At 38.6% G+C, this 21,884-nt stretch overlaps 1 protein-coding gene across 3 annotated transcripts in view; it reads left to right on the top strand.

Annotated features, from left to right (window-relative positions):
- Window positions 1-21,884, top strand: part of GFRA1 (GDNF family receptor alpha 1) — a 194,430-nt gene that overhangs the window by 162,156 nt on the left and 10,390 nt on the right. The gene's annotated exons all lie outside the window — the stretch shown is intronic.

Genomic DNA, 21,884 nt, shown 5'->3' on the forward strand with positions numbered 1-21,884 from the left:
ATACAGCATAAAAATTATGAAAAGAAGAATTAAAGGCAAAAGTATCAATACAACAAGACAATTACATTTTAAGCGAAAATGAAAATGATCATTCAGATGATGTTAAGTCTTCAGATCATGGTAGGTACAGGGTTGGTTTTTTTTATACAACACAAAGGGGGGTGGGGTGAGGAATGGATTGATTAGTATAAAATGTCATAGAAATGACTAAATATTAACCTCCTGAAGTTGTAGAATATAGGGCATTAGGTAGCCTGCCAAACTGCCATGTCAGAAATAACTGGCAGTCATATTAGTAACAAGAATGACACTGGCTGAGCTATTGTTGATACATTTTTTCTGACTTCTTCAAAGAGGTCATATGGAAAAGACATTAATGGTTTAATCAATTTGTATGATCTCTGGTACACACACATTTTCAAGGTGCTAGAAATGCTGGGGATGTTTAAACAAAATATTTAGATAAGCAGCAAGTATCAAAGTCAGTATTTACTTCAAATATTTGTTGGAGGTTTAAAATCATTTTTTGCTATAGTGATATCATTTTAAAATTGTTCTTCATGTAAAATTACCACTTACAGAGACTCTCCAGGTTCTTGAATTATAATATTCTTGTCATTTCTTTTTCAAACTGAAATACTGAAGTGTTGACTTCTGATGGAAGCTTTTGCTTTAGGTTTTCTGCTAGTTTGCAAGTGAATTACTTTATTAGCATAATGTACTCTATTATGTCCCAAAATTATCTCAGTACTTCGTGTTTATCAGGTGGATGCCTGACTTCAACAATACTTATAGGCACTTCAGTATACCCTGCTTCTAGGGAAGTTCCCCAATGCATGCAAAAAAAAAAAAAAAGTGACCAGTGGCTAGATCTATGTAAAATGCTCAGCACTTTATAATTGTTGCTCAGCACTCAAAGGATCAGGCCATAAAATATTGTGTACAAAACACACATGAAAAGAAGAAAAAAGAATATTAGTATTAGTAGCTGGAGCCTTGTGTGCACAAACTGTTTTCAAATAATACTTAAAAAAAGCTTTCTCGTGGCTTTGCTCCATGTTTAGTTCTCTTTCACTGCCATCTTTGGCACCTAGTCTAGTTCTTCTGCATAACCTGTTTCCAGCCCTTGGTGTGATCAGTTAGCAAATGTGAAAAATCGGGCCGGGGGCAGAAGAATAATAGGCACCTACATGAGACAAAGCCCAGAATATCAGAACTGTCCCTATAAAATCAGGACATCTGTTCACCCGAGCAGCACTCCAATCCAAAAATGTACCTCGCACTCCACCCAGCATATCTCCATTGGTGCTGTGAGTCTGCTCAAGATTTAGTATTAAATCACTCTCCCCCAATGTCTTTGGATATATAGAGGGCCAAGGTGAGGCCAATAATGAAGTCTGGTATGACAACCACCTCGAAATAAATGGTCATACTAATATGATATCTAAATGCTATATGAATTATTGTATACATCTGATCTATGATATCAGTAAATACAGAACAAGAAGAATTAATAATGACTCTCATGGAGAGAGGTGGAATGTTTTAGTAAATATTTTGTAACTGAAGATTGTGTTAATTTAACAGAAATTGCTGTGTTTTCACCAAAATTTTGCACAACAAACGCCAGCTACTTCCCAATCAGTTGCAGGTTCCCTTATGGCATTCATTATAAAGGCCTTGACCCTTCAAGCCTTTGTACAGCATGCTGAAGGGAGTGTGAGATTTTTGAGCTCCTGTACAAATGTGGACAGTGGATGCAAATATAATTCAGTACAAAGCATGGTCCTTCAGACTGAGGGCAAATAACTGTGGGGCCCCTTGTGCACTTGTTCTTGTACTCTCAAAAGCACATATTAAAAAAAGGCAGAAGGAAATGGGAATATTTCAGTAATGTCAACTTCAAGCATTCAAAGATTGTCAGAAACAAACAATCGTGATATTTGCTTAAAATAATGAAATTTTAAAAATAATAATGGGGGGTCTTTTTATTTGCCTTCTAGTTTTTGAGTCTTTAAAATTCACTTGAGTCACATTTTCAAGCTTTTCTCCTCAGCAAATGAGGGCTGCAAGCAACTTTTTTTTAAAAATGAAAGCTGAGATTTGCATGTATTCCCATGACTCCAGGAGCTGAGGCTTTAAGAAAATCACCAAATATTGCAAGACTTGTGATAAAATCACAAGATTTGGCAACACCAGTGTTCGAGGAGACTGGGCCCTATGCACAATCTACATCATGCAAATGAAGCACTTAACTATACTCTTTACTCGTAGGCCAGAGTGTTGCAGGTGCTCAGCACCAATCAGTTTCTGCCCAGTGCTTGCAGGCAGAATCCTGTCTATAATTATTTAATGTTTGCAAGTACATAAATGTTAAATAATATTGCTATAAAGTAGGTATTGGTAGAGGGTTAAAAGCTATAATGTAGTGCTCTGAATATCAAGCCACAACAGGTGTGCAGCTTCATGGATTGGTAATTGGGTGGTGGGTGAACATAAATAGGAAGCATAGTGAGCATGTAGGTGTTTTGTTGATGTGGGAACAATACAAATGCTGAGGCTGTGCTCTGAATAAAGACACACTGAACTTTATTCCTCTGTGCTGAAGTACTTGCTACTTTGTCTGGCTGCTGCCCTCACCTTCCAGCCCTTCTGTGTGGTCTCCTATTTTTTCTGCTTCTTTGCCATTCTGCAAAGAACAAGCAAGGGGTGACTGTCTCTGTTCAAATGCCCTTCCAACTCCGTCCCTCAAGAAAACACTTTTTTGGCTATCTTCTTCCAGACATTATAACCATTCAGAAAGTTCTAATCTGTGGCAAAAAATTAACAGCATGGTAATGGTCCAATTGCTCTGCCAGAATAAATTGTAAAAAAAACATTTAGAATATTGATTAAAAGTTTCATACTAGAAGATTTAAATTTACCTCCTGTATTTCCAGGATTAGCTGACGTAATGGGGTCAGCGTGCTGGCACAAATGATTTATAGAACACGTATTGGCAGCTTTTCTTCTCAAAAGGAGCATCTTTTAATGTGGCTCAGCAGCAATTCTGCTTTACCTAAAGAAGCCCTGTGTGCTTTGCGTTTTCATATTAGTATCTGACAGTTGGAGATAATCTAAAATTTCATTGTTAATCTAATTTGGACAGTATTGATCTGAATTCTGTGTTTTCCCAACAAAGAGGCTGATTTCCTACTCCCAACACATTGACCTCAATGAACTTTTCTCCTGATTTACCTCAGTGTAAACAGAAGAATCAGAACTCAAGAGTTTCCCCCAATAGTTAAAATAGGTCCTATTTAGTTTCACACTTGCTTACTGTAGTGGTTTGATGTCTTCCTCTGAAGCGCCTGGTGCTTGCCACCAGCAAAGACAGAAAATTAGACTAGATGGACCTTGTGTGTGATGCAGGATGACAATTTCCATGTTCCTAGGTGTGAAAGCAGGTACATTGATACTTGAGATTAAATAATGCATCATGATTTCCAAAAAAGAAGGTAGTTTAGCGTAGACTTGCTCTTAACTGTAGCAGCCACAATTGGTTTCAGAAGTACACAAAATAGACCATCTTAGCATAACTCTGTCGAAGTCAGCATAATTAATCCATGCATGAATTTGGCCTCATGAGGCTGGTGGATAAATATTGATTTCTCAGTATGCAATTTACTTTGCCACGGTCTATTGATTTCAACAGACCAATTTACACCAGCTGAGGATCTAGCCTGATATCACTCTGCATAGGAATTGATGTAATATATGTATGTTTGTGTGTCCATGTCAGGACGATATTTAAAGGGGTGCTGGTTTTGCCAATAATGGTGCTGTATATTCTTATCTGGGAGTTATATATTATGAGAGAGTAGCAGTTGGTGGGGTTCACGTGACAAATGCAATTTGTTCCCAATTTCACCTCTCCAGACTAACCTGCTGTGTTTTAATAGAGGGCCCATCAACATATACCCAATACCATTTTTACAGCAGTATACAGATAAATATCTAGATCCTTAGCTGGTTTAAACTGGCACAGCTCCATTGACTTCAGTGGAGCTACACTGGTTTACCTCAGCTGAGGATCAGTGCCCTAGAGCTCTTTTGAAAATCTGGCCCCTATATTTAATTATTAGTCGTAAAATGCATGAAACATTTTTAATTATATACTGAAAGTCAGGTTCAAGGAACTTCTGTTATAGAAAGAAATCAAGATGGTCGATTTTGCATAGTTCAATCGCAATTTAAATTATGTTTTTGTGAATCGTATGCTTTTTATTGTACCCAAATATGATACATATATATTATTGGAGTGCATAATAGTTTAGAGTTATTTCATCAGCAATAAAAGATTTTACAATTCATTTTTTTTAAAAGTTTTAATAGTCTCAGCATCTTTAGTATATTATAATAATACAGGCTTTTATAGCTGACTGTAAAACTTCAGATTACAGTTTTAGGAATCATGCAATTTTGTTTTATAGTTTAATAATTGTTCAAATGTGAGGTTCCTAAAAACCAATTTAATGACTTATAAAAATACCATTTTACCAAAATCTACTGCACACCTTTAAAGAATACTGAAATTTCAACTGCTAGATATGGACAGATTATAGTTTCTATTCTCAGAAAGCAAATTACTCCCACTAAAAACAGATGTAACATTTGCAGCATTCCCTTAAGCCACAGTTGTTTCACCGTTTTACAGCAACGTCTCCTCTTATAGGAATAATTGTAGAAATACGAAGCACAGACTAACTGTGGATCAGAAAATCAGAACATTTCCAATCGTGCCAAATGTGCCTATGCATAATTAGTGCTATAGCTTTATAAAGTGGTTCATCATATTAAGGGTACTCTTAATAATAGGTGACTTAATTTCTGTCTCCAAATTCAAATCAATCATATTCTTTCCCTTTAAAATAGATCACTTACTATAACATGCAAAAAATGGCCTTAAAGATGGTGCACAGTATTATAATTTAATTTTAGGGCATAACTACAAGTAATAACAATTCTAATGTATCACCCTGTAATAGAAGCATATTATCATTATACTATGAACTGCAATTTCTAATGTCCTATATTTGTGGAATATGTCAAAGTGTTTAGTATAAAGAATATTATTTGCTATTTGCTAAATAGTTTAACATTGATTACAAGGTATTGGACATGATTCTGATCTCACTTACACCAATGTAAATCAGAACTAATTCCAGTGACCTCAGTGGAGTTACATCAATGTAAAATGACAGGTTTCAGAGTAACAGCCGTGTTAGTCTGTATTCGCAAAAAGAAAAGGAGTACTTGTGGCACCTTAGAGACTAACCAATTTATTTGAGCATAAGCTTTCGTGAGCTACAGCTCACTTCATCTAATGCATACTCAATGAAGTGAGCTGTAGCTCACAAAAGCTTATGCTCAAATAAATTGATAAAAAGAAAAGGAGTACTTGTGGCACCTTAGAGACTAACCAATGTAAAACTAGTTCAGGCAAATGGAGTATCCCTATCTAGTGTTCTAGTGGGATCGGGACGCTGGATAAAATCCTGGTCCCATTGAAGTCATTATTATTTGTATTACAGTACAGTAGTGCCCAGGATACCAAGTCATGGGCGAGGGCTTCATTGTGCTGGGCAGTGTAACCAACAGAACAAAAAGATAGGCCTTGCACCAAAAGAGCTAAGTAAACTCCAGTTGACTTCAGTGGGGCCAGGATTTCACCCTATGTATTATTTGTTCAGTAAACCACTTGGCACATTTTGAGTGCCACGTACATAATAAATATTTTACCACGATGAACTAAGTTAATTTAATATATTCCCACAGAAAGCATATCAAATAGAAAGAGAAACACACACACACATATACACAAAGTAAGGGAAGTGTATGCCTCAGGAGATTAGTAATTGGATATAGAGACATTCACCTCTAAGACTTTTAAGTTTGAAAATGACAAGCTTGGTAGTTACCAGAGCTGGTTGAAATTTTACAAAGTATTACTCCACTCAAAAAAACCCTGCCTTTTTTTAGAAAGGATGTTTATGTGAAAAACTAACTTTTTCTAATTTTTCATTACATTTTTTATTGAAAAATATTGTGATTTTTAAATTTATTTTTAAATCAAGAGTTATCAGAATGGTTATTGAAGTTTTTTATTTGCTGACCGTTTATTAAACCAATAGTTTCATTAAGCATTTTGATCATTATTTTGACTTACCAATCAGGAAAAAAATTGTAAGTAAACCAAATTAAGTGTCTATTTGGAACCCCGCATTATTATTATTACTATCTATGGTTGGTATTGTAGTAGCTCCTAGAAGCCGCAGCCCCATTGTGGTAGGTAGTGTACAAATATAGCGCAGGGAAACCCTTCCCCAAAGAACTTACAGTCTAAGACCTGAAGCCTGCAAAGACTTAAGCCCATGCTTAATTTTGTGCACTGTGAGCTGTCCATTGATGTCTAACTTTAGACACCACATTTGGCCGTTTCTGTTGTTGGCTGAATGAATGTTAAGAATATTATGGAGTTGAAAAGTCCTCCATTCAGGTATGTGATGTTTTGTATTTCTTTTTTTTTTCCCTAGAAAAATGGGACAAATGACCTAATCTTACCTTCTCAAATGAAAATTGGTTTAGGATACAGCAACTCTCAAACATGCATCTTCATCACCTGTTCTCCACATACTCTAAAACAAAACCTAATGAGCCATTAATGGCTTTGATTACAGTCCTCTTACCTAAACTGACAGATTCTGCAAAGTGATGGATGTTTTAACAGTGATCAGCATCTCTATCATATTACATCCTGGTCCCATGACCACATTTCCCTCTCCAGCACAAAGTTTGTAATCTTACTTCTGGAGCTCGAAATGTCCCCATCATACTGGCAGCCATAATGTACCAAGTACTAGAATGCCAGCCCTGAACAGTAATGTCCCTTTTTAAAGTGCTCTCTTATGCTATTGAAAAGATCCTCCCTTTTGAATAAAATGGAAGCAGAAGAAATCTCAACAGTAGTCATGGGGAAAATTACACTCTCAAGAAACAATAACCTGGATGAATTCTGTCTCTGTCTATGTGATATCATTGCTTACCCATTAATTTCACCTTCCAATGACATGTATATCACCTCTCAATCCCAGATAGTCTGCAACTCCCTTTTATCCCTTTTATCATTTCTACCCTTTCTCTATCTTTCTATCTCTTCCGCTGTTCCTCTCTTCTTCTTGCAGCTCTCTTACTTTACCTTTGCGTATCAACTTAAGAAATCCGCCAGATCACACTATTATGAAATTCACTCCAGTGTTGAGGCTGAGTGCAGGACTCTCTGCACGCATGCCCCAAATAGGAGCTATGTGTAAGGGTGGGTTGCTTGCTGAGTGGAAGCAGTGCTGTACCTGTGTAACACAGGAAGGGTCTCCACACCAGTGCTGGCTAGGCAGGCCTGGAGAACTAATCCCCTTGGGTCCAATCCTGCGCTGTTACACTGGTGTAGATTTGGACTAACTCCATTATTACAGTGATGTAAATTCTCTTTGGGTGTACTTTATAACAGAATGTTATTGTTTATAGACATGATATTTTGTATCTGTCCTTATTGCACCTATACGTAGCTTATTATAAAATAAACTTTAGAAAACAAAAGCCCTTGGTATTATACAGAGGATAAGATGAAAATTCTTTCACTAAACACAATAACAACATGGGAATAGTTTCCTTCCCATAACCAGCAGTAAATGAAAGAAATAGAGAGGAATCCATAAATGACTAAAATATAATAAAAACTTAAAAAACAGTCATTCTAAGCTATACATTGAAATTATTGTATCACACGCTGTAAAGGTAGCAGGGATAGATGATGATAGATAGTTGAGCCAGGTTTATAGGAGAGAAAATGAACCACAGCTTTTTAACCAAATTGGCTAACATACACTCTTAATAAAAAGCATTAATGCTAACAAAGATGTGAACATAAATATATTTTTATTCTGCTTTTAACCTGTCTGCTCATTTTACCTATAGTCTTCAGTGAACATTTACAATCAAGAACTGGAAATAAATCAATCTCTGTTATTCCCTACTGACCTTTTCTCCTATGACTTCTAATCAGCTGCCTCACCTGAATAATAGATCTCTGCATTGCCCTTAAACCATTCCACTCAACCACTTTTTTCAATCTATTATTCAGTTCTGGAACGTAAGATGCTGTCCCCCATTTTAGTCCCTCACCTTCAAAATCAATGGGAGTTTGAAGTGTTGTTTATTTTATTCTTTACTTTGGAGAATAAGATCCTAAATATTTCATACAGGATCCTGGTACTAATCAGTGGACTGGCCTCAACCTATTCTACCACATGTTAAACCCTCCTGTGTGAGCCACACGTAAACAGACTGTTGTGCATCATGCAGGCTTTTTTTGTAATAGGTTCACACAGCATGCATATCCTGAAGAATTATAGGATTATCCTTCCCTGTAGGTTTTTGAAAACAAAATTAGGTAGTCAGGGCACTAATTTACTAAGTGCTGTATTTTACTGTGTATTTCTTCTGTTAGAGAGTTGTTACCTTTTCAGAAGGCTCAACTTTGTGCTAATGGCCAGAAATTCCAAGTTAGAGGTGCAGAGTTACACACACATACTTTTGTGTGCGCCTAATTGAGGCACGCCAATCTTTGATGTATGTGTGTGAATCAGGTATGTGCATATGGTGCGTTAGATGCCTAGATGATCATGTGCCATGATAAATAGCTGATTTGTGCAAGCATGTTGGGTAATTGGGCTTATAAACTAAGCATGCACAGATGAATGCAACACAGTTACAAGCATCTAACTCTGAAAACCTAACCCTAAAGTTGTGTCTTCAATTTGTATATACATGCAAAAATTTACAATAATCATATGCTAAACAAATGTTATTGTTCATTGTACTCTTTACTATTGGCCAAAATGTGATGGCATAAAAAAAAAAGTTGAATGTGTGTAAGTTAAATTCTTTAGGGTCTTTTGGGATTAAATGTTCTATATAAATGTAAATCTTATTTGTGCACTCGACTCGTGCACCCTTAATGATCCAATTTTGCATACATTTGCATTCTTTTGCAGCAGGTTTGTGCGTACAAGAAGCTATAGATGCAAATTTAGAGGGCATTTTTGAAAATTTAGCTTTTTTTTTTTTTTTTTGGATACAGATATGAACCCTGATCAGCCTGTGGTATACTTGTCCCTGTTGCAGAATCATGTACTTATCAGGAGTCATCTGGCCCACAAATAATTGTAATGAAGATTTTGTTTGTGATTAGATGTGAGGATATAATCATGATTATTGCAGATGAGGAATGAAGGTCATTATTTATAAATAGACAAAAGTGAACTGGTTCAGTTAAAATCAGCTCCACTCTATACCCAGAATGTGAGTTTAATGAGGGTAGTATATGGCTCAGGGATTGCTAATGGGCAAGGTCCTTTCACCGTTAGATTGCTGGTCAAAATCCAGTCTAAACTGGTAATTAGCAACAGTTAGCATCTGTAGGCAGTTTGCTGGGTGGTCTGTGAGAGATGAATTTTGCTCCCTGGCAACTGAATTTGTAGTCAAGATCAGGATTCGTAATGGGCCTTAAGTATGCCAATGCCTAACTTTTAGGCACCTAGACAATCACAGGAACAACACCGCGATCCACAAAGCCTCGGCTAGGTGTGTAGGCTCCCTCTATGATGAATGGTGAGAGAGAGGCACCTGAGAATGTGGATCCACAAACTCAACATGATAGGCAGGAAACGGCTTATGCTAACCAATGGGAGAAGCCGGGGAAGATAGGCACTCCCCCACCTAATTTGTGTGCAGTGCTCAGATTCCACCTAGATCTACACAAAATGGTTTGTGGGGAGTGCCTCCCTTATAACCTGTAGCCCAGTGGTTAGTGCACTCACCTGGAATATGGGAGACCTCTGGGTTGAGTCCCTACTCTGCCTGATGTGAAAAAGAGATCTGAGCAGGACTCTGCCACCCCTCAGCTGAGTGCTCTAACCACTGGGATACAGTCATCTCTCTTGCACATTTCATCTTTAATTATTCAATTATTTAATTGAAATGGAACACCGTCACAAGGAGAGATTGAGGAAGACCCCCATCAGAATATTTCATAAACTAGTGATTAGGACACTCCCCTGAGAGGTGCCAGATCCCTGCTGAAATCCCTTCACCTTATCAGGAGGAATGGGTCTCCCACATGCTGGGTGAGTGCTCTAATCATTGGGCTAAACATTATAAGGAAGATGGTCCTCCTTTCCCACAGCTACTTTTGTGTGAGTTAGGCAACCTCTGAGCACACCTACTGGACTGGGTCCCTTCTGTGAATTAGGCAGACAAATGCCTGTCTTTCCCTGGTCCATGAATTGCTTTGGGTCTTAGATAGGAGATAGGTGCATGGGCACTTAAAGGGAGGCAGCAATTTGCATGCTGAGAGGCAGAAACATAGACACCTAGGAAACTTTTACTGCAAAAATGTAGTCACTGAGCAAGTTTAGGTGCCTAAAGGGGTAGCCGGCAGCCAGGCAGGAGTTCTGTGGATTGCAGTGGCACCTAAAACTGGGACTCCACCTCACCCCCAGATTTAGTACCTTTGTGGATCCAGGCCCAAGTGTCCACACTACAAAAACCACTGCTACACTTAGTAGTGCTTTTTTGGTAGTTTCAACAAAGAGGCCAAGGACTAAGCAGAGTACAGAGATTTGAACTACCAGCTGCACCCTCCGGCTCTGGGTCGAGACAGTTGTGCTGACTGTGGTGTACTTGACTCATGAATAAATTGAAGAGTTCATTCTCCACAGCTGTCAGTCACACACTTACACGCACATACACACACACATACGTATATACACCTAAAACAAACACAAACAAATGCCTTGAAGTGAATTTTTTGGAAGATACAGACATATGAGTTTCAGAGGAGCAGCCGTGTTAGTCTGTATCCGCAAAAAGAACAGGAGTACTTGTGGCACCTTCGAGACTAACAAATTTATTAGCGCATAAGCTTTCGTGGGCATCCGATGAAGTGGGCTGTAGCCCACAAAAGCTTATGCTCTAATAAATTTCTTAGTCTCTAAGGTGTCACAAGTACTCCTGTTCTTTCTGAGAAATATTAGTGTGGCTCCTGCACATTCAGGAAAACATTTGCCCCAACAATCCTTTAAACAAGGTCCTCTTCAGGTAGTCCACTCGAGTCTCCACTGTAGCATGTATGTGCTTGTAGAACTTTATAATTTCTACCTAAGCCTCACAAAAAGGTGTTAAAATTTGATGGATTCAAAGATTTACCTCCTAGAGGCCACCAAGGAATTACAAAATCTCTGAGCACATGAGATCTTTCCTGTCCTGCGAGAGCAGCGAATCTCGAAGACAGAGAAAGGAAGCTGGAAAGAAATATCCGAAACACTAAGGGATTTTATAATCATATGCTCATAAATCCTTGGCCTCTCTGATGAGACTCACTGCCAGAGGTGACAATTAGTGCCATTTTTATACATGTCAAGTATCGGGGTAGCCGTGTAAGTCTGTATTCACAAAAATAACAAGGAGTCCGGTGGCACCTTAAAGACTAGCAGATATATTTGAGCATAAGCTTTCGTGGGTAAAAACCTCACTTAGAAGTGAGGTTTTTACCCACGAAAGCTTATGCTCAAATATATCTGCTAGTCTTTAAGGTGCCACCGGACTCCTTGTTATATTTATACATGGAACCTATGCAAAATATTAGGATTTCTTGATTTATAACACTTATATTTTTCTGCATTATATTATTCTGCTTTAATACAAGCCTTCCATCGTTTCTCTGGATGATTTGGGCAATGAAACAAAACAGAATTATTTCCTGTGAACATAATTTTGCATAATCTGATAATTATTTGCATAATCTGATTATTATGGACTCATAATTTTCCAAAATGTGATGCATAATTGCTAAGAATTTAAAAAGCCCATTCATTTTGCTTGTATGCATGTATGTGTGTGTGCAGTGAGCGTTTTAGTTGTGGCAAAAAGTTAACTATGTTGTTAACTATGCACCTTTTTCCCCACAGCAAATTTGAGTAGTTATTCATAGCAGATACAAGTAGATGTTAGAAAGTTATAAAGGGTTTTATCCTGCTCCCATATAAGTCAATGTAAAAACTCCTATTGACTTGCATGGTGTAAGATCAAACTCATAAAGAATATGGGAAATAGAAAATCAGAGTATAATTGTGCAAACTCCTACTCTCACAAATATTTCCCACTCACTCAAACAGCTCCATTGACTTCAGTGAGGCTGTTAGTATGAGAGAGGATTGTTCATGTGTAATAATGGATACAAAGTGCTTGGGGCGAAATCCTGGCCCACTGAAGTGAATAGAAGTGTTGCCATTGACTTCCGTGGGGCCAGGATTTCATCCATGACTATGGGCTCAGTCCTGCTCCCATTCAGGTAAAATGATCAAAGTCCTATTGACTCCAATGCGGGTAGGGTGATGCGTATGTATGCGTATAAGGCCACTTCACTGCCTGGCATTAGTATGAAATTTCAAACTCCAAATACTGCAGGCATCCATTTTATAGTTTGTTACAAAGCTGACAGGGCAGCTCAAGGGACAGCTTAACTAATGGAGGGCGGCTGATAGGACTTATTGGACTGATTTAACATTTTATTTTGTCCTCACTTAAATCCTTTGGAACATGAGTATATGGTAGAAAATAAAATGTTCACAAGGAGTATTAGCATGATATTAGTTTTACTTTCACGAATTAAAGTGAGCTAGGAATTTAATAACCCAGAACGCCAATGGTAAGTATGAATGCGTCGCTGGAAAATGATGCGGAAAGATTCACTGAAGGTAGCATTATTCTAATGAAAATAAGAACAAATTATTACAGTCAGCGCTGGTAGCCTAACACGTCCCATTTATAAGACCCTGTTTTCAAAGGCTTATAACTTTGCCAAAACCTTACCTGCTTGGGCTGAAATTTTCTATGTTGGATTTTTGCTTCTGGCTGATTTTTTTTAATGTCTATTGCCTTCTCACTGTCAGAAAGTGCAGGTTGTTCCTGTTTGTCTTACCTGGATAAGTTTTATTTCATTCTTTAAAAAGTTAATGTCCCCTCCTCCTCTATAATGAGTGATTTTATTCTGAATGGTATTTTCAATGCTAAAAAACAGTTTAAGTACCTAGCAAGTGCAACATGTTCACTAAGGCCCCAACTCTGTAGTTGTCCTTGCCTAATTGCAGGCTTAGGGCCTTAAAGCTGGATGGAGAAAAAGTGCTTTAAATAAAAAAAGCATTTCTATGTCACCTCATGGGAGTAGATTGCTTGGGATCATAAATGCAAAATTCAACAGTTGTTCTAAATCATAGTTGCTCAAGATTGAATTCTTTTTATAAAGCAATCCCTAAATCATGTTGGTGATGTAATAAAATTTCACAACAGGGATAGTCACATAAGTACAGATGTAGCAAAACAAATATACTTGCATTCAGGTGTGTGCGCATTCACAGTTGCCAATTTTACCATATAGATAAGATTACCTTAGTATCTGCAGTTTTCCCATGTACTTCCCTATACTTACTATAGAAAATATCTTGAATGCTTTCATTTAATTATCTAAGGTTTTCTTCAAGGGAATTGTCAAGTTTTTAAAGTTGACCACTATATTCTGTGTGTGTGCACGCATGCTCACATTACGTACTCATGCACATATACGATTTACTATATGGTTAATAAATGCAAAAATCCTCAATAATTTAGTCTGTTAAAAAAGACTCGGTCAGGAGGTTCTCTAGACAAATGTTTTTGACAATTCTTTTCCCTTTAACATTTCTGAGTGAATGTAGTGCTCAAGAAAGAAGCACTAATATCCATTGCTTAAGCCTGGCATCATGCTGGAGAGCAGCATCTTGCACAAGCACCACAACAGCTGCTCAGCTCCCTCCACAGACAGACGTTCAAACAAGCCAGCTTGCTTTCTCCTCCTGGCTGCAGAAATGCAAGTTGCCTCTCCTCTGGTCCTGCTGCTGGAGGGTGGAGGCAACTCGTGGCCTCATTTTCCCACTCTGCCTCTCCCTCCATTGGCAGTGTGGGGCTGTGTACATATCCTATAGCCAGCCTTGGCAGGCAACCAGCGTGCTTCCCGACCCTGCTCTCTCAATGCAGCTGAATCCTGACCTGCTATGCCACTCCTAGGTTTTTCTTAAGCAGAGACTCCCAATTGTGAACAATCATATCAAACTGTGCAGAGATTCTGTGATAAATGTGAATGGGACCTTGCTTGTGCGTAGCACATTTAATGTGTAATCTCTCACAGGATATGTGGGTACCTTATGGGTTTACTGAAAGCAGGAGTATCACTAGTGCTTAAACATGTGGGGTGAAATCCTGGCCCCCAGTAAAGTCAATGGGTTCAGGATTTCAACCATGGAGTTTTTTATTTGTAATTAAAATACAACTGTGGCTTGTAAACAGGACTTTAATAGCTTTATATTCACTTTTGTTTTCTTTAACTGAATTACAGTGCACAATATCTAGATGCTACTTATAACTGGTAATAAGTCACTGGGTTGGTGGCGGTAGAGAATCACTGGGAAGATGGGTTTTAATAATAAAATCCCAAAGTACTAGATTTTGGATTACATGGTTTTCGGTGTTATAGCTGGGGGGGGGGGGAACCCAAGCAGCCTAAGTTGTTAGGATATTAGGCTAGCAAAAGTTATTCTCCTTATGCTTTTTAGTATTCTCTTTTCTTCTCTGCCTTTCTTAATGCAAACATGTTTGCTTGAGGCATATCCATAAAAAGACAATATTAGGAACGTTCCATACTATCCCCTAAAAATAGGAAACAAGAATCTAGGGCTATATGAAGTCATTTAACTCAGATAAATGAGTGAGTGAAAAGGGAAGCAAACCCAGAACTAGTTACTATACCACCATGTAAGGTTAGATATTCAGAAGATCCTAGGTAAGTCATTTTTGGCAGACTAATCTGTGTATTGCATTCTGCACTGTGCTCACTCAAAAACTAACTACTTGAAAAGGTGTTTGAAGATCTGTGTATCTGGCCATGCACAGTCAGGAAGGATTTGTTTTCCACAGAATCCTGAGACAGATATCTATCCTGTGGTCGCACAGCTCTTAGTTACCTAACTCCTAAAACCTGAGCACACAAATTTCACTCAAACACAAACAGCACGATGCCCTGTGTGGAGGGGGAAAGGGAACTTTGCAGGTAATCTGCCTTCCCTGGCCTTTATGAACATTCTGTGCCCAGATAAGAGAGGGTTATAGAAATAAGCCATGTTTCAGCTGCCTATTGGCATTGGAATGCACACACGTATAAGAAGACTCACTATGTATTTTGTAAGATACTTACCATGTATTTTGCTCCTAGCATTGAAGACTGATACCAAAAATGTTTTGGTAATATCTACCATTAAAATGTACTTACTATACAAAATGGGATAATACTGTTAGGCAAAATGACCACACATAAATTCATGCTCCGAGGTAGCATCTTTGAGGCTGATTCAGCAAAAAAAAAAGTCTGACTTCTTCATGGTGAGAGGTTTCAGAGTAGCAGCCATGTTAGTCTGTATTTGCAAAAAGAAAAGGAGTACCTGTGGCACCTTAGAGACTAACAAATTTATTTCAGCATAAGCTTTCGTGAGCTACAGCTCACTTCATCGGATGTATCAAAGCTTAAATAGCATTACACCAGGCTGTGAGGCACAGAATTCAGAATTATTGTATGCTGAATTAGATCCTTATTTTAGTATACTCTGCTTCTGACATGCACTTTGCTTGTTTTCCCCACTGAAAGTAATTTATATTGCAGCATACTATTGTATCACTGTACTAATAAGAAAATACTATTGACAAGTGTGATAGATGCAGCTAGCACTTAGTGAGTGCAGAAGAGTTAAACTGATTGCATTTTTACACTCCATGCATTTTTCTGTTTATTTTTTGTGTCCTGCTGTTAGGAAAATAGGTTGGTTGCATAGTAAATCTCTAATCAACACTAGAAAAGAACAAAAAGAACATGTAATGTCATTTGTTATGAATATTTCAGGAGTGGGGTCAGCCAGAGGATGTTTGAGGAGATTTCTTCTGCTCTTTTTTTTTTTAAACCTTGTTAATATGCTTATCGCTAGCCAAGAATTTGAAAGGATGGCAAAGCCACACCCATTAAAATGACCTGAAAACAAGCATGAAATATATGTATCTGTCTTAGTTATAGCTACATTGCTTATCACCATAGTATCTAAGAAATGTGGCCCGTAAAGTACATATTCCCTCACGAAACCTGAAGACCAAACTATCAGAGAGATACTGGTTTGCCGGATCAGCTGCTCATTCTGTGCCTCTGACTTTTCAGGCTGAGTACTCCATTGCTCCCTTCTTTTCCCAAATTAAAACTCACTTTGGTTTGGAACAGTCCACCATGGATCTCTAGCGCACGTTGAATACTTTATATGAACACTACATGGTATGTGAAACAAAATCACTGCACTGCAAGCCATAAAATAGGTGGCCTCCCAAGCTCAGACCCATGGGGTTGGGGGGGCTTGGGGAGCCCAAGCCACACCATCCACACTATTGTTTTCAGTGTGCTAACTCAAGCTGACCTAGCGCAAGTCTGTCTGCCAGGCTGGGAGGCTTGCTCCCAGCTGTAATGTAGACATAGGCTACGTAGCAATGCCGCGTGCCTTTCAGGGAAACAGCTAGCTGCTCTGCTAGCTCTGGTTCTCCTTCCCCTCCAGGAAGAGCATCTGTCAGCTCTCTGCTGGGCATGAGGTACTAGTTCTTTTCTGAAATGGCCTGAGAAGCTTTCCGTACCAACCAGATGTCTCAGGACATTGGCTTGGGCACAGTGCCTTAGAGGAAGCAGGGGAGTGGTTTAAAACCCTGAGACTGCCCAAGCTAAACTAAGACTCCTGATAGATGTGCAGCATAATGAAAATTTCATCAGACAGAGTTCACGAGTGTTCAAATTCTTAAATATGAATCTTTGCTTCTCTACCATAGTAACTAGGTTCTTTACAGAATTAAGGGGCACGTTTTACAAAATATAAAAGGGTAACTCAGCACAAGACTGATGACAAAGACAAAACTGAGGCAGCTTCTTAAGACTGGCCAGCATTTCTGAGTCCAACCAAACAGGAGTTTCTTGCAAAGCCACAGTTATCAGTCAACCCATCTCAAACCTTCTTAATCGTTCCTTGTGGGATGGGCTTTAAGAACTGTAGTTAAAGTTACTGCTTGTCTTTATAGTAACAAAAGGAAAAGGTGTACAGTAATTTGGAGGAGTTTTAGATCAGTGAGTCAATTACTTGTAACTATTCATTCTACAATCAGCAACAGATTACAGCTGAATGCATGAATCATTAGCAGATTTGATTTTAGCCAGTAACACAGATCCCAGACCTCTTTTCTTGAGAATTTTTTTTAAACTTCATTTCCATTGATTTTTTTATGAGCCCAATCCTGCTCTCATTTCAGTCAGTGAAAAAAATCTCATGAACATTCTTATGGCAGGCTCAGGCCTTATATGAAGCCTGAAAATAAGTCTAATTTTGAAATATGCAGGAGAACCTCAGAGTTACAAACCCCTCAGGAATGGAGGTTGTTCGTAACTCTGAAATGTTCATAACTCTGAACTAAATGTTCTTTCAAAAGTTTACAACTGAACATCGACTTAATATAGCTTTGAAACTTTACGATGCAGAAGAAAAATTCTGCTTTTAAACTATCTTAATTTAAATAAAACAAGCACAGAAACAATTTCCTACCTAGTCAAATCCATTTTTAAAATGTTCCCTTTATTTTTTGTTGTTAGTTTACATTTAACACAGCACTGTATTGTATTTGCTTTTGTCTCTGCTGCCTGACTGTGTACTTCTGATCCAAATGGGGTGTGTGGATGACTGATCAGTTTGTAACTCTGGTGTTTGTAGCTCCGAAGTTCTACTGTAGTCTTATTAGCAAAAACAACGAGGAGTCCTTGTGGCACCTTAGAGACTAACAAATTTATTTGGGCATAAGTTTTTGTGGGCTAGAACCCACTTCATCAGATGCATGGAGTGAAAAATACAGTAGGCAGGTATAAATATACAGCACATGAAAAGATGGGAGTTGCCTTACCAAGTGAGGGCTCAGTGCTAACGAAGCCAATTCAATCAGGTTGGATGTGGCCCATTCCCAACAGCTGACAAGAAGGTGAGAGTATCAACAGAGGGAAAATTACTTTTTATAGTGACCCAGCCACTCCCAGTGTTTATTCAGGCCTAATTTGATGGTGTCAAGTTTGCAAATTAATGTGTTTTATTTTATCTTTACTCTGACTGAAAGGCTGCTCTTAATATCTTAGGGACAAACCCTGTTACCGGTGTACCAGGCATGGAATTACACTGTCCTGAGGGGTTCTTTGAGACTTGGGCTTGGGATGGCATCTACAGTAGCCTACATAAGACACACCTGTATTCCCCCAAATCCTCCTGCATCTGGAGGTGCAGAATTTCCCCTGCCAGAACTTCACTCTACAGCGTGCAAGGGATGCGAGCCTCTTTATCTTGTATAAGATTTGGGGCTATTTTATAGATAAACAGATAATGGGGCTCCACATCAGTTTTCATTTTTGTGTGTGAGTGCATGTGCATCAAGACCATCAGTAGTGTCTGAGTCCTGACTTGGTTCCCCAGGTAAAGCACTCCTTTCCTGTGAAGCACAGCACCATCCATTGTTTTGTGTTCTCTGCTCTTTGTGCCTAAGAGTCGTGCAGGAAGGATTTTCCCTTTAGGATGTAATTACTGATATAAGCTTCCCACAGTGCACTCTTCTGCCCACAGGTTCTTTCCCTGCTTCCCCTCCCCCCAAAAATTACTTGTGATTTAGTGATACACTATTGTATTATAGTAGTGCAGCCTATGCCAGTATTTCCATTAGAACCCATTTTTTCAGGTTTATAATTCAGCACTAAAAATCTACTCTTCCAATTTGAAACTTGGCAGATAATGTCTCAGCCTGGAAGCTATTTTTTTTCCTGCAAATCCCCCTCTCCCTCCTCCCCAAAAAAGAAGGTGTAGTGTTTTATTTTGAATTACAGACACTATCTCTTACACTTTGAAGGGAGAAAAGGCCACTTTAAAATACTTTTTTAAAATCCAAAGGAAGAAGGAACTTCTGTTCTATTTGAAGCAAGTGAATAAATGTATTAATTGTTGTTAAAATGGTCCTCATTAAATATATAGATAACTGTTCCCAAATTAAAGCTAGTGAATGATGATCAAAATTATTGAAAAGCTTTTGCTGATTTTGGATTCTACCTGATAATTTTTGATTTCACCCTAAAAACAGTTGTCTTCTAAAATGCAATTATACTTTCTGTGCTGCACTGGTTATGTTGCTTTTCAAGATGAATGTAATGGAAGAGGAACACGACCTTGTTCTCTCTTTTCATTTTGAGAGCTATATTAAGTCTTAAGAAAAGATAAAATATAATCCTTGGTATACAGCAGAAGCTAATTAGAAATAGTAATGTCCTAAATGGTACAGTATTCTGTAACCCAAGCCAGGCATAGCTACTAGGAAACACACATGGACAGTACACAGAAGCTTGTATAAGGACTTGGATATCTAGCACATAGCAAGGAGGTAGGAAATATCAACGAAGGCCTTCCACAATTTATACTGTAAAAACCAAAGATCTCATCCTATGTTCTTTGGATCTCCAATTTCCCATTTGACTCAGTGGAAGGATGTGCTGAAAAAGAAATGCAAGATTAGGCTTTACTTTGGTTTCTCCTTGCTTGTCATGTTTCCCCTTGCGGTAAGCCAACGAGGAGTGAAATCAGAATTGCTGTCACCGGAGAAAGTCATTTCTAATCTGGCCAAGTAGCACTCAAAATTCACTGCCAGAGTTTTATTTTTTCATCTCGAGGCTAGACTCACAAAAGGACTTAGGTGCTTACCTGCCACTTTCGGTGCCTGAATCCAAGAATCGGGCCCCACTGGGATTCACAAAAACCTCAGCTGCTGCTGCTGAACCCTGTGGGTGCCAAAACTTGCTCTGCACTGAAATTTTTGAGGTAAAAGTTCAGTCGGTGCCTGTGTTTCTGCCTCCGCACATATGCACTGCAACCCCACACCTAAGCCCCAGAACAATGCATGGACGGGGATCCTCTCCGTAACGCCCCTGTGGGACCCGACCCAGTAACCATGCTCAGAACTCACCTACTGAATTGGGCCCCTACAGACAAGTTAACAGAAAATGAGAAGGAGGATGACGTCCCTAATAACTTTTAGCCTGGTGGTTAGGATACACACCTGAGACGTTGGAGACCTCTGATTCCAGTCCCCTCTCTGCCTGACGGGGAAACAGGATTTGAACAGGGATCTGCCACCTCACGGGTGAGTGCCCTAACTACTGGGCCATAGGATATTCTGATGAGGGGCCCCCTCAGGTTCTCCTGTTGAAGCTCTTCCAGTGTAGATAAATTGAGGAGGGGAAAGGAGAGAGAGAGAGAATGACTATATCATTTGGTGATTGGAGCACTCACTTGTGAGGTGGGGCACCTGGTATCAGTCCCCCTGATCGTCTGACTTCAGCTTGATTTATAGTTACATTCCTTAAAGGAAAGAAATGTTGTTCTGTTTGCATAATCTGGTAACTTTCCAGAACAGGCTTTGTGGCTGTAGCATGACACAGAAATTAATATATTTTTATTTTAAAATATTTTTATTGGTCATCTTAACATCTAGGTAAAATTCTATTAGCAGAAGTAAAACACTTCAAAATATGGTATATTTTTTCCTAACTGTTAAGAATACACTGGTCAAAGTCCATATTTTCTAGTTAAGATGTATTAGTGTTAGTTAATATTTACTGAAAGCATGATCATACTCCATTTTTCTCTACTAGGATCATATGTGTCTTTTACATAGACCCTTGATTACTGACTTAATTTATATGTAAAGAGAAAAGGAGTACTTGTGGCACGTTAGAGACTAACCAATTTATTTGAGCATAAGCTTTCGAGAGCTACAGCTCACTTCATCGGATGCATACTGTGGAAATACAGAAGATGTTCTTATACATACAAACCATGAAAAAATGGGTGTTTACCACTACAAAAGGTTTTCTCTCCCCCCACCCCACTCTCCTGCTGGTAATAGCTTATCTAAAGTGATCACTCTCCTTACAACGTGTATGATAATCAAGTTGGGCCATTTCCAGCACATCTTCTGTATTTTCCACAGTATGCATCCGATGAAGTGAGCTGTAGCTCACGAAAGCTTATGCTCAAATAAATTGGTTAGTCTCTAAGGTGCCACAAGTACTCCTTTTATTTTTGCGAATACAGACTAACACGGCTGTTACTCTGAAACCAGTTTATATGTAGGCATTTCTGTGGCCCGCATCACGGTATTAGCTGAGTGCCTTATGCCCTTATTCTTACTGGCTTTTTCAAAATCTGTATTTTAAATTCACAGCGGGGATTAAAACTGCAAGGGCTTGTCTACGCGGAGATTTAATGCGCTGTAAACCAGGCTGTAAATCTGCAGTGCACTAGTTTGCCATGCACTCACTGGGCATGTGGACCCGTCTACTGCACATTAAAAGTTCCTTTGTGTGTTTTGATGAACTACCATTTGAAATATAATGGCTAGCTACTGGGCTGTAGAGTCACACCCCGTCTTGCCAACCACTAAGGCTCTATGTAGACAAGCACTGAGATTATATTGTTACTTCAAGACTGTTGTTTTACTATTTGCTCTTCATTCCTACTCATTTATTATAGAGGCATGTTAACATGAAACAGAACAATAAAGAAAAGATTATTCAAACAGAAATATCCATATTACGTGTATAAATA

Source organism: Natator depressus, chromosome 7 (genome assembly GCF_965152275.1).
Source record: "Natator depressus isolate rNatDep1 chromosome 7, rNatDep2.hap1, whole genome shotgun sequence".
NCBI lineage: Eukaryota > Metazoa > Chordata > Testudines > Cheloniidae > Natator > Natator depressus.